Genomic DNA, 10,544 nt, shown 5'->3' on the forward strand with positions numbered 1-10,544 from the left:
CTGTCCCATCAAAGACCCCCTTGGTGACCCTTTATGGCTGCTGTACATCCAATTGTGGATGAAATCTCAAACATCCTCTTTTTTCCCCAAGGAGTACTCAAATCCGTCATGCAACTTAAGAAAAATAGGTGAAAATACCTATTTTAACTTTGCTTCTAATCAGAAAACATATATTCTTAAATATGCATACATCAGCAGAAACAGCAGGTAAGGGCTCCCACTCTAAAACAAACAGAAACATGCACTTTGAACCCTCATATGAAATTGCAGTAAAAGCCCAACCCAATAATTATTTTCCTTGATTTTCAGCCAGACGAGGCACAAGACAAATAAGTCATCAAGGACAAATAAAAAGAGGTTCATTCATCGCATTCAGGGCTGGAATCTTTAATGGTCACCAAATGAACTAAGATAACTAAGTAACCATTGTAAATATTAATCTTTAAAGGAAAACAATACTCCCAACAACAGGAAGTCTGATAAGACATTGGATGTGGCCATCAGTGTTATGGAGTCTCTCTAATTTCCTTAGTTTTTTCTTATGCCTCTAGAGGGATCAGGAAGGGGACCATATGGTATCTCTCAAAGGAAGTAAATTAACATTATTAATAGCTAATGTGGGAGAGGTGAAACAGTGATTGTTCGTTCTGGTTGTTATTGTGCTTTTGTTGGGGGGGAAGCCTGCCTGCTAGTAAGCTTAAGCACTCAAGCCAAATTCAAAATCTTGTATTTATAAACAGAGATCTGATAACAGTTGCCTAAGCATCCACGATGCTTTGCCAGCGCACGCACATCGAGATGATCCGAAGGGCCTGTCCTGGGGTTAGCTCACACAGAGGACAGCTCAGGCTCCCTGTTCCAAGTAATGCCTCACAAGGACCCTCACAATCTCCTTTGTGTTGGTTTAGTTTGAAGGAGAAGGACAAGGACGGGTAGATCTGCACTTCTGAGGGATGCAACCTGTCCTCTGGCATCCACAGAGGCAGAGGATCAAGAGGCCACAGAGGAGGTGAGTTCTCAAGGCAGCGGTCACCCTGTGGGGCATCTCCTTTTGAGCCCACAGTGCTGGCACAGCTGCTTTCCAAGCATTGCTCAGCAGGGTGGTGTGGAAGAAGAAGAAGAATTATTTTGTGGGAAGCAGTGATAACAAAGTGGTGCATGACGAGTGATTGAATTGGTGACTTGGATGAATATATCAGAGGCCTGGGATCCCTTGCTCTTTCACTATGAGAAGAATTCACCTTTCTTAGGCCTCTGCTTTTATCCACCAAATACTTAGAGGCTGGTATTTATTCACTGTAAATAATATTGCCACTTAAGTTATACATTGTGGTTACTTGAACGGGTGAGACCCTGATGTCAAAGTCATCTGTTTGTCCCAGAGCACCTGAAAGCATAAAATGCATCTCTCATTTTTTTCAAGAGTTCCTATACTTTCTATTTTCTTCCCAATAATGAGAACCTGAGGCAATTTCTAGCTGGCCTTGCAAAAGTGGACTTTATGACACCTTGCATGTTGAGACAATCTGCAAAATAAATTTGATAGGTAAAACTGAGATAAGTTGATTACAATTACCATTATCCATTGAGCTAGGTAGATTTTAACAAGCTGGGAAAATTGTTCAATAAATTCCTCAGAAAGAAAACAGCAGAATTTGGTATAATTAATTCACTGGACCTTAATAAAAATTGAGTAGCCTGGTAAGATTACCTCATGCTTCAGGGCACATGATGATTACTTCATAGAGATAAAGGAATTCCCTCTGCCCTTGAAAGCTTATACTTCAGCTGCAGGCTGTCAGCTGGAATTTGATTTCTAGGCCTGAAGAGGACAACTTGAATGTTTTAAGACTATACAGACTTCAGTTAAACTAAGGTGGAATTGCTTTGTAAGGAAACCCCTTCCCTACCAGACAACTGCACTTGCAGAGAGAAGTCAGTAAATTCTGATTAAGTTTGTGTCTTACATCTGGTCTAAAATACCTCTTCCTGGTTGATGATAGGATGTTTTATTTCTTAAGAAACTCATCACATTGACCAAGAAGTTCATGAAAGGCTGAAGAGATGTGCATTGTTTCCTGGCTCTATGGAGTCATACGACATGGATAAATTGGTCTCTGTGCTGAAGCCTGAGTGGTTTATAATGTTGTGAAGTTTTCCACACTGCAAATTTTAGGGCCCTTTTGTATTTCAAGTTACATAAACTTATAATAAAACTGTTGTTCTTTGGCTCTGCAGAATGGGACTTTCTGCTCCATCAGGACAGGGTTGATTTCCAGACACAAAAGGGAGAATGCTTTCATGATAGCTTAGGAGAGGACATTTGCATAATATCCACAGAAGTATGAGAAGACAGATGTTTTGTAAGGACAGCTTTACAATAAGGAAAAACACTAACTCAAAAGAAATTAAATGTGTGAAGCCAAACTCTCTAGTGATTGAAATAGTCTTTCAGATAACAAATCTGCCTATTTTCATAATCTTAATTATCAATATCAATATTATGGTATCACCCTGATGATTACAACTCATTAGAGTGTGGTCACACATTTGCTTCATGTTGCCTGTCCTCCACCTTCCATCCTTGTTGGGCACCAAGTGTGGTTGTTGGTGGTGGCAGATGAAGACAATTCCACTGTAAACCCACCACAACCTCAAAAAGCAAAGCAAGTTACAGTGCACTTCCAGGGAATTATAACACCACGTCCAAAGGTTTACAGATCTCAAGAGGCCCTGTTTTACCCCGAAATTAGCGGGGTCTTGGAGTTCATGTGGCAGCTGGAGAGCACGAGCAACACTGAGCCATGCAAAGGTCTCAGGCACACAGTTAACCCCTGCACAAAGCTATTGCTCACTTGCAACTCATTCCCTATCCTTATCTTGTAATTAATCACACTTTTTGAGAGCTTCAGGAAGGAGGGTGTTGTCTGGGGTGGCTGCGATAACTCAGTTGCAATTTGGACTCTCCACCCAGGCAAGGAATTATTGGAGAAATCTAGTACTGCCTCCCTCCCCACCCATGCTGCCTGGACCTCCTGGGTTCTGGGCAAGGGCACAGAGCCCATCCCTCTTCCCTGTTGGCACACAGAGCAAAGGGCAGACTTGGCTCCTGCCCTGTTCTTGACCGGAGCAGCAGCACCTGGAGCGAGACCTCAGGTGACGGTGTCAGGTTATTTGTGGTAAAGCTCAGCAATTTGCTTACTAATCTCTGGAAAGAAGGGGGAAGCAGAGGAAGGAATTTAACCCCGAGGTGCCTCTCAGTCAGCTGGCACAGGCACACAGTGCCTCCCAGGGCCACCCCAGGGAAGTGTGCCTCCAGGGCACTCTGCTCCCAAAGCCAGGGCCTGGCTCCGACTGCCACAGGACAATTTATAGGACGAATATTGAGGATAATTAAGGATAATCTCTGCTTTAGGTGTCTTACAAAGAAGGTCAGCAGGTACTGTCTTTCCTTGTCAGATGTGATGAAGTCAGGCAGCTCCTACAAAGAGGAGGTATTTGCTTCTCTTCTTCTCTCTTCTTCTGCAAGAATAAAAACCCCTATCTAGATCCTAAGTCTTTCCTGGATTTAATCTTCTCAAAATTTAGACAAGATCATTCCAGTGCATTCTGTCTCAGAGGAGCCATAACAGTGAGTTACATTACCAGCATCAATCTCCTTCTGGTACATGCTTTCCTTACTGTTCTCATGCTAGCAAATACAGAGAAGTGCTATAATACTAATGTCCCCAGCTCAGACACTAACATCCTTTCAAGCAACTTGGCAGGTCAGGGTAGATAAGATAGTCACATGAAAGCAGAGGAGGACTCTGCCCTGGCAACTTGTGCTATTTTTTCTGTGTTTAATCTGATGATTTCATAGTATTTGGTCATAAGATGTTGTTTTGGATATTCAGTCATTATCATGACAGCTTTCTTCTTAAATAGCCTTTGGGTAACAGACATTTGCATTGCTGGTGAAGTGGCAAAGTTGGGACTAACCAATTCCTGCTCTTGAAAGATCCCACTATTCCCCAGCTGACAGGATTTGAGAGGACATGTGTTGCATGATCTCTTCTGCTTGTAGATGTGACAACTGAAACCAGAGGAGGTCTGAGAAAAAGGCATGTTCCAGCCTCTGTTTCACAATCCTTGGGTACATAAAAGCCCCGTTACCAAGAAACCAGAGCAACAGCATTTCCCCACCCCTGTGAAGAGGGAATATTCCTTGGAAATATCTGTCTTATGCCACAATGGGCAGGATGCTGAAGGACCAGTAGCCAGAGGGGGCCAATGGGCCTGTGGTCAAACCAAGACTGTGCTCATGCAAGAGGAAAGTTCTGTGATTTCTTTGAAAAGGCTGATTCAAAACATTGGAAAAACATGTGGCAGCACAGGCACTGAGAGATCAGTGTTACAACTGAGCCATTTGCAGCACTCCTGACCCAGCAATCCCCTTTGTCGTGCCTTGTGTGTCCAGCTCTTTGTTTACATCCAGCACATTGCTGCAGAACTTGAGCAGCTTCAGCAACATTTTTAACATATCAGCATATAACTATATCTTAATTAAACTGATGGGATTGAGAGCAGAATTTGATGCTCAAGGCTGCATATGGCAATTGAGCTTTTACAAAATACCATGCCCACATAATTATGAAAATAAGAACTGAAAGAGGCCTTGCTGTCCAGGTACCTCTGCAGTTCTACATACTTCAGCATGTTAAACAAATGCATGTTATTTTATTTCATGTCTGTTCTGCTCAGTGCTTTCATGATCTTTTGAAAGTTCAAAGATAAACAAGAGTCCCCTGAAATGACCCATCCACAGTAGATACAGAATAGGCAAGGGGAAAACCCTTAAACCCTTGTGGTGTTAAGTGTTAGGCCAGTCAAATGGCATCAAGAAATCTCTCCCTAAAGAAAGTTCACCCCACTTATCCTCTTCACACCTCACTCCACACCTCAGGGGACTCAGCTGCCTTATTGTGTGTTTTCATGCAGTCTCAGGCAGCGTTGTAACTCCACGTACCAATGCAAGCCCCAAGGCCTGCAAGACGACTGCTCCAGCCTGGCTCCTGCCACCTTCCCCCAGCCTCGCCTGGCTCCTGTGGGCAGGAATGGCAGCCAGCTCCAAACTCCTGCACCTGGGAAAGGAGAGGAGGGAAGGAGCCTGGATCTCTGCCTCAGTCACCTCTGGTGCAGTCAGGCTTAGGGATGGGCAGGGCTTAGAGCCCACACAGGCAGCGCAAACTAAGCTGAGGGATGGGCTCGCCATTACACTGGATATGACAGCAAGGCCTCAACACAGAAAGTGGAGAGAGCAGTGCCACTGTTTGTGATGACACAAACTGTCTCTGCTGTCTGTGCTTACTCTTTATCTCTATATATACACACAAATGCACACACAAGCCAGGCAAGCCAGGCAGGATTCCTCAGCTAGCTCAGTTCTCCTTGTCACCCACGACCAAGTCCTGTGAAAAGGCAGGTGCTGAGTTCACAAGGATACTCCCAGCAATGAACACCATCTCACAAAGCCCAAGGAACAAAGCTGACTTGCTGCACACTAGTCTCCAGCTTTGGGGTCTTTGTTTTGGAAGAGTTCTCTGGAGCTGTTGATAGTCCATAATTCTAGCCAAGGGTTCCATCAGAGCCTCACCAGCATCCCATCTAAAACCTCATCACAATTCATCTCATCTTCTGCTGGCTCCCAACAGAGTTCAATGCCAGGGCAGGGGGCTAGTGTTATTTTAAACTCTAGGACACTGTTCTGAAGCTTGCCAAATTTACACTCCAGATTTTTAATTCAACTTGATGAGCACTGAGTCTTCATACCAACTGTGTCTCATGGAATAGATACTTGTGTTAAAGACAGGCTGCTGTTCCAGCCTCACCTCCATTCTGTATCTCATGTACCAACTATGTGACCACCAGTAATCCTTAAACCTGCCAGCAAAAAGGCAGAGAAAGACAAGCTCCATCACCCTGTCCCCCTCTCAGGAGCCCAATTCAGCTCTGTTTATAAGAAATTTTGTACTCAGGCAATAAAAAGCATGTGCAGTTAATACTATTTTTTGGACAGTAATAGGCTTATATCCCCTCAGTATATATGCAGACCTTCCAACTCCTAGACCTTAGAAGAGATACTTATAAAAGTTTGGACAGTAATAGGCTTATATCCCTCCCCTCAGTACATATGCAGACCTTCCAACTCCTAGACCTTAGAAGAGATACTTATAAAAATATAGATATCATCATATTACTTTAGAGATTGGAAAACACAGGCTTGAGAAAAGTATCAGATTAATCATCCAGAATCCCACAAAACTAGAGCCAGAATCACACCTACAGCTCTCCATTTTCTAATGTCCAACTGTCTGCATATTTTTCAGTCTGGTTCTGCTGAAAACTTATGTTGTGACAAGAATCTAAACACTTTTTATCACTTTTGACTTACAAACTATGAGATCACATTTGTCAGATGTAAAACTAGAAGTAATGCATGCAAATTTTAAAGTTTTCTCAAAGCAGAAGGGAAACATTTTAGTCTGGAATGGTAAGGATGGGGTGGGCTTACTGTAAGAGAGTACATCTTATTCAAGGTAAAGACATATTCAACTTGACAATGGATCTTTTGACTGTTGATTCTCCCCTCATACCCAGGATGAAGATTTATTTTTATTGTGTCTCTTCCTTACAGGGCTGTAGATATTGCTAATAACTGACTTCAGGTCACAAAGCACATTGTAGAGGTAAGTCCAGTAGCTAAGCTGCTGACTGCATTTTCTGATGTCCTTAGAAAACACCAACCTATAATTAACTTAAAAACCCACCAAGAAAAATAGTTCAGTGTATAATACACTCATGTAGTTGCATTACTGATACCTTGCCAGAGTGACAGGGACAGTGCAGGATGTACAGTAGCCTCCAAATGGGTTGGGTGCAATACATCTGTAGGGCAGAATTGTGTTTTTACCACAGGTGTCCTTACTACAGGTGCCTTAAGCACAAAGCTGCATCAGGCTTGGGGCTCTTTGGAGGTTCTCTCAGCACCATCACGTTTGAAATTTTGGGTTGGAGCTGTGCTTATTCATCCATAATGACAAAGTCAGACTGATCTCTGTTATTCTATTCTGAGCCCAGATTAACTTCATTAACTATCAGAACAAGGTCATGCTCTGTTAAGTTTGTGCTTTCACGTCCCATAGTAACTTTGAATCATCCTCACTGTCAATGCACTGACATTTATGGTCTTCTACTATCATCCCTTTGTTTATGTTCAAAGTTCATTCACTGCCTTTCCACTAGGGCTCTGTAACATATTCCCTGCCCTAATACCTCTTGTTACCTTTTTCTTACTTGACCCATCAAAAGTTTCTATCTGTCACCAAAGAGGTAGTTTCCATGGAAACTGAAGAACAGGCAAAGTTAACGAGGCATAAAATGAAGACAGTGTCCTCAAGCTCACCCATTTTGAAAATCTAGGTCAGCAATGTTTGCTTAAAACATTCCACTCTTCTAAAACCATGTTCACTTGACTGTTAAGGATGTAATAAAAAGAGAAGCTCCAGTATATCCAAAACTTAGCATGTTTAATATAATACTGGATGTTCATGTGAATAAACTATTTTTACAATTTTTCCCAGCCTGTTTTCCCTTTCAGTTTCCTTGGATAACCCACAGGCATTTAGTTTTATCATCCAGTTACTTATCTTCACCAAACATTTACTCTGGCCATCATGATGTGTCTTTCAGGTAGTGTTCAAGAAACCTGCTATGATCTCACTGATGGCAGGAGGTATTGGCCCTATCATCCCTTTTAATCTCATTTAGAGGATCTGCAGGAATGAAAGCACAGTCTGCATGAAAGCACAGTTCAGTCTTAGCCTGCACAACACATAGGCAGAAGCCCAGTAATGAAACCAACACTGAAATTCGGAATTTGAATTTCCTGACAGTTGATGTTGTCTGATCTCAGCCACCAACTCCAAGCACCAAATGCTGATCTGTTGAAATGCAACGGACTGTGCTCCAGTAAATGATTTATTGCCTTCAAGGGGTTTCCTTAGTGAGAATCACAGTTTCTCTCAGGAGAAGAAACAGCCATACCAAGTGTTAGTGCTAAAATATGCTGTCAAGTACATAAGGTTATGGAAGGCTGCATCAAAAAAGCTGCTGTGGAGGAAAATAATGCTGATGATTTGTTCATCATTTCCTCTACTAGTTCAAAGCAGATGTAATCAGCTGCAAATACCTTTTGAGATGCAACTGTATAGGCAACAATACCCATGTTTTTGGGCATGTCTCAATCTGATCTCCTCTATTTCTCTCTAATTTGTACTGACTGAGGGCCTTCAGTGCTTTGGGTAGCTGAGTGATGACTTTCTCCTGTTAATGGTATGGTCGTGTGGAACACAGAGCTTTTTTTCCTGTGTTTTCTGTTCACAGTGGATGGTGATGGGATTTCAGCTGCTGACGACAAGCAAGAAACAAAGGTTAAAAAAATACCTATAACCTTATGATTTCCTGAGAAAATAAGGTGCACATGATGACAGCTTACAAAAAAAATCTGCTGTCCTAATAAAAACCTACTGCAATCCACCCTACGTTCCTTGTGTTATTAAATATCAAATCTGAAGTAAATCAGGCCTTTTTCTGGCCAATTCCCTTTTCTCTGCCTAAACCCCTATGTAATGTGTTGATTTAGAAATTATGTACAGACAGGACAGTTTGAACAACATCTGAAGCAGAACAGCAGTCCCCAAAAACACTTCAGTGTAATCCAATTACACTAATTAAAATAATTATTTCCACTTAGCTTGCTACTGAACTGCTTGCTTGGCACAACTAGAGTCAGTGCATACAAAGGTCAGGTGCAGCCTCTCCAAATTCAAGGGAGGACATAAAAAAGTATTGTAGCAGGATGCAAGTCTCTAGATGCTGGTTGTGGTTTGGTTTTGCTCAACTGTGTCAGTTAACAACAGGCAGGTGGAGAGCCTCCAACTTGTTTTTTCTTGCCTACACACATCATGCTTTCCCCCCTCAGCTCTCACTCCACTCCTCTGTTGTGCTGCAAACTGAACTCCCAGCCTGGAAAGTTTTCTCCAATGGTAAGTTTTGAAAGAAGATGTGCTAAAAACTTAAAATGTTTCTGCAAACGGGTACTTCATGGCACTGGTTCTAGAATAAGAATCAGAAGGTAGACAGATTGCCCTCCAAATTTGCAATTGAAACGTCTGCTACTTGTGCCTACATCTTTTGCAGAATTTCTGGAGGAAAAATCTATCCATTTTAGAAAGAAACAAATAGAGACATAACTGTCAAACTTTTCTATTTTTTTTTCAGTGAGCTTAAAGGAAAGTTTCCTTCAACTCACTCTACGTTGTCAGTATAGCTTTGTCTCCAGCACTTCACAATTTTCCAGCATGCCTGTCTGCTGCCAAATCCTTCCCTTGACATGACCACAGAATAAAAAATCCTTTGCTTCCCTCATTTCAACATCCAACAAGCCACAGTGGCTTTCTTAACTACTGCCTTTTATGAAGAAGCACAGAAAGTAGTCCTCAGTCATGTCCACTTGAACGACCATGTGAAAGAGCCTTATTTCATTTTTCCTTGTATCAGCACAGTAGACCTCTGATATTACCCTGATAATGCCTCTGACTGGCTACCTCAGCAGGATCTTTCAAAGTGCCACCATTATTCTCCTCCACACAAGACAGCAAACCATTCTTCCCTTCTGCTAACCCAGGACCAGGGAATTGCTGCCCCACCATCTGCATTTGGCCAGAACAGATGCAAAAAACTCCCAGAGTTTTGGAGCTCCCAAGCCAGCAGTGACTTTGGTATAGCAGATGCTGCTGTAAAGGAATCTGGTGGCTTCAAAAACTGGGGCACTGGTGTTTTTCTCACCTGCCCTCATGTTGTCACTCACTATCTGATCTGTATCAAAAGGACAAGGCCACAGTGTGTATACAGTCAGTATTTCCCTGTGCCTTGGACTTCTATATTCTTTGGACATTTGAGCCTTTTTGCTACAGTTGAGATAACACTTACTGTACTCATCAGGAAGTGTGAGGTTATCTGTCTTCATTCACAACATATATGGACAAACTTCCAGGTGAAAAATGGGTGACTTTGGATTAGTCTTTGTTTTAATTCTGGGGTGAAGTTAAAGAAGTTGCAAGCAAAACAAAGTAATAGAGTTATCAGTCAGCTCTCAGATTATGACAATGATGGGGAGAAAAAAATTAGCCTATTCAGTAGATCGATAGATTTATTGATCTTACTGGGGAGAACATAAATAATGGAACATATGCCAGGCACATTCAGATAGAAGGGACAGAGTAATCCATCTCCAAATGGCACCTACTGATTTGTGGATCATATGAAATATGCCCTTGCAATCTATTGATTGTGATGGAATTGGACCAAAGCTGATCTCCTAGCACTGGCACTGCTCTGGCCAGAGCCTAAAAGACCAAACTGTATGACAAATCCCACCTAAGAATCTTTTAGGTTCCATTGCTTCTGTCATTTTCACTCAGTTTTTGGTGCATTCATTTATG

At 42.2% G+C, this 10,544-nt stretch overlaps 1 long non-coding RNA gene across 2 annotated transcripts; it reads left to right on the forward strand.

Moving 5' to 3' along the window:
- Positions 1–680: 680 nt before the first annotated feature.
- On the forward strand, positions 681–8,577 carry LOC121347415. Of its 2 annotated transcripts, none has more exons than XR_005954229.1 (3): positions 681–1,009; positions 6,677–6,728; positions 8,425–8,577. It is a non-coding gene; the product is annotated as an uncharacterized LOC121347415 (long non-coding RNA). The 2 variants fall into 2 exon arrangements; XR_005954230.1 differs by lacking the exon at positions 681–1,009 and adding an exon at positions 3,026–3,156.
- The last annotated feature ends 1,967 nt before the right edge of the window (positions 8,578–10,544 follow it).

The sequence above is a fragment of the Onychostruthus taczanowskii genome, unplaced genomic scaffold, assembly GCF_017590055.1.
Source record: "Onychostruthus taczanowskii isolate IOZ18803 unplaced genomic scaffold, ASM1759005v1 scaffold9, whole genome shotgun sequence".
In the NCBI taxonomy this organism is placed as follows: Eukaryota; Metazoa; Chordata; class Aves; order Passeriformes; family Passeridae; genus Onychostruthus; species Onychostruthus taczanowskii.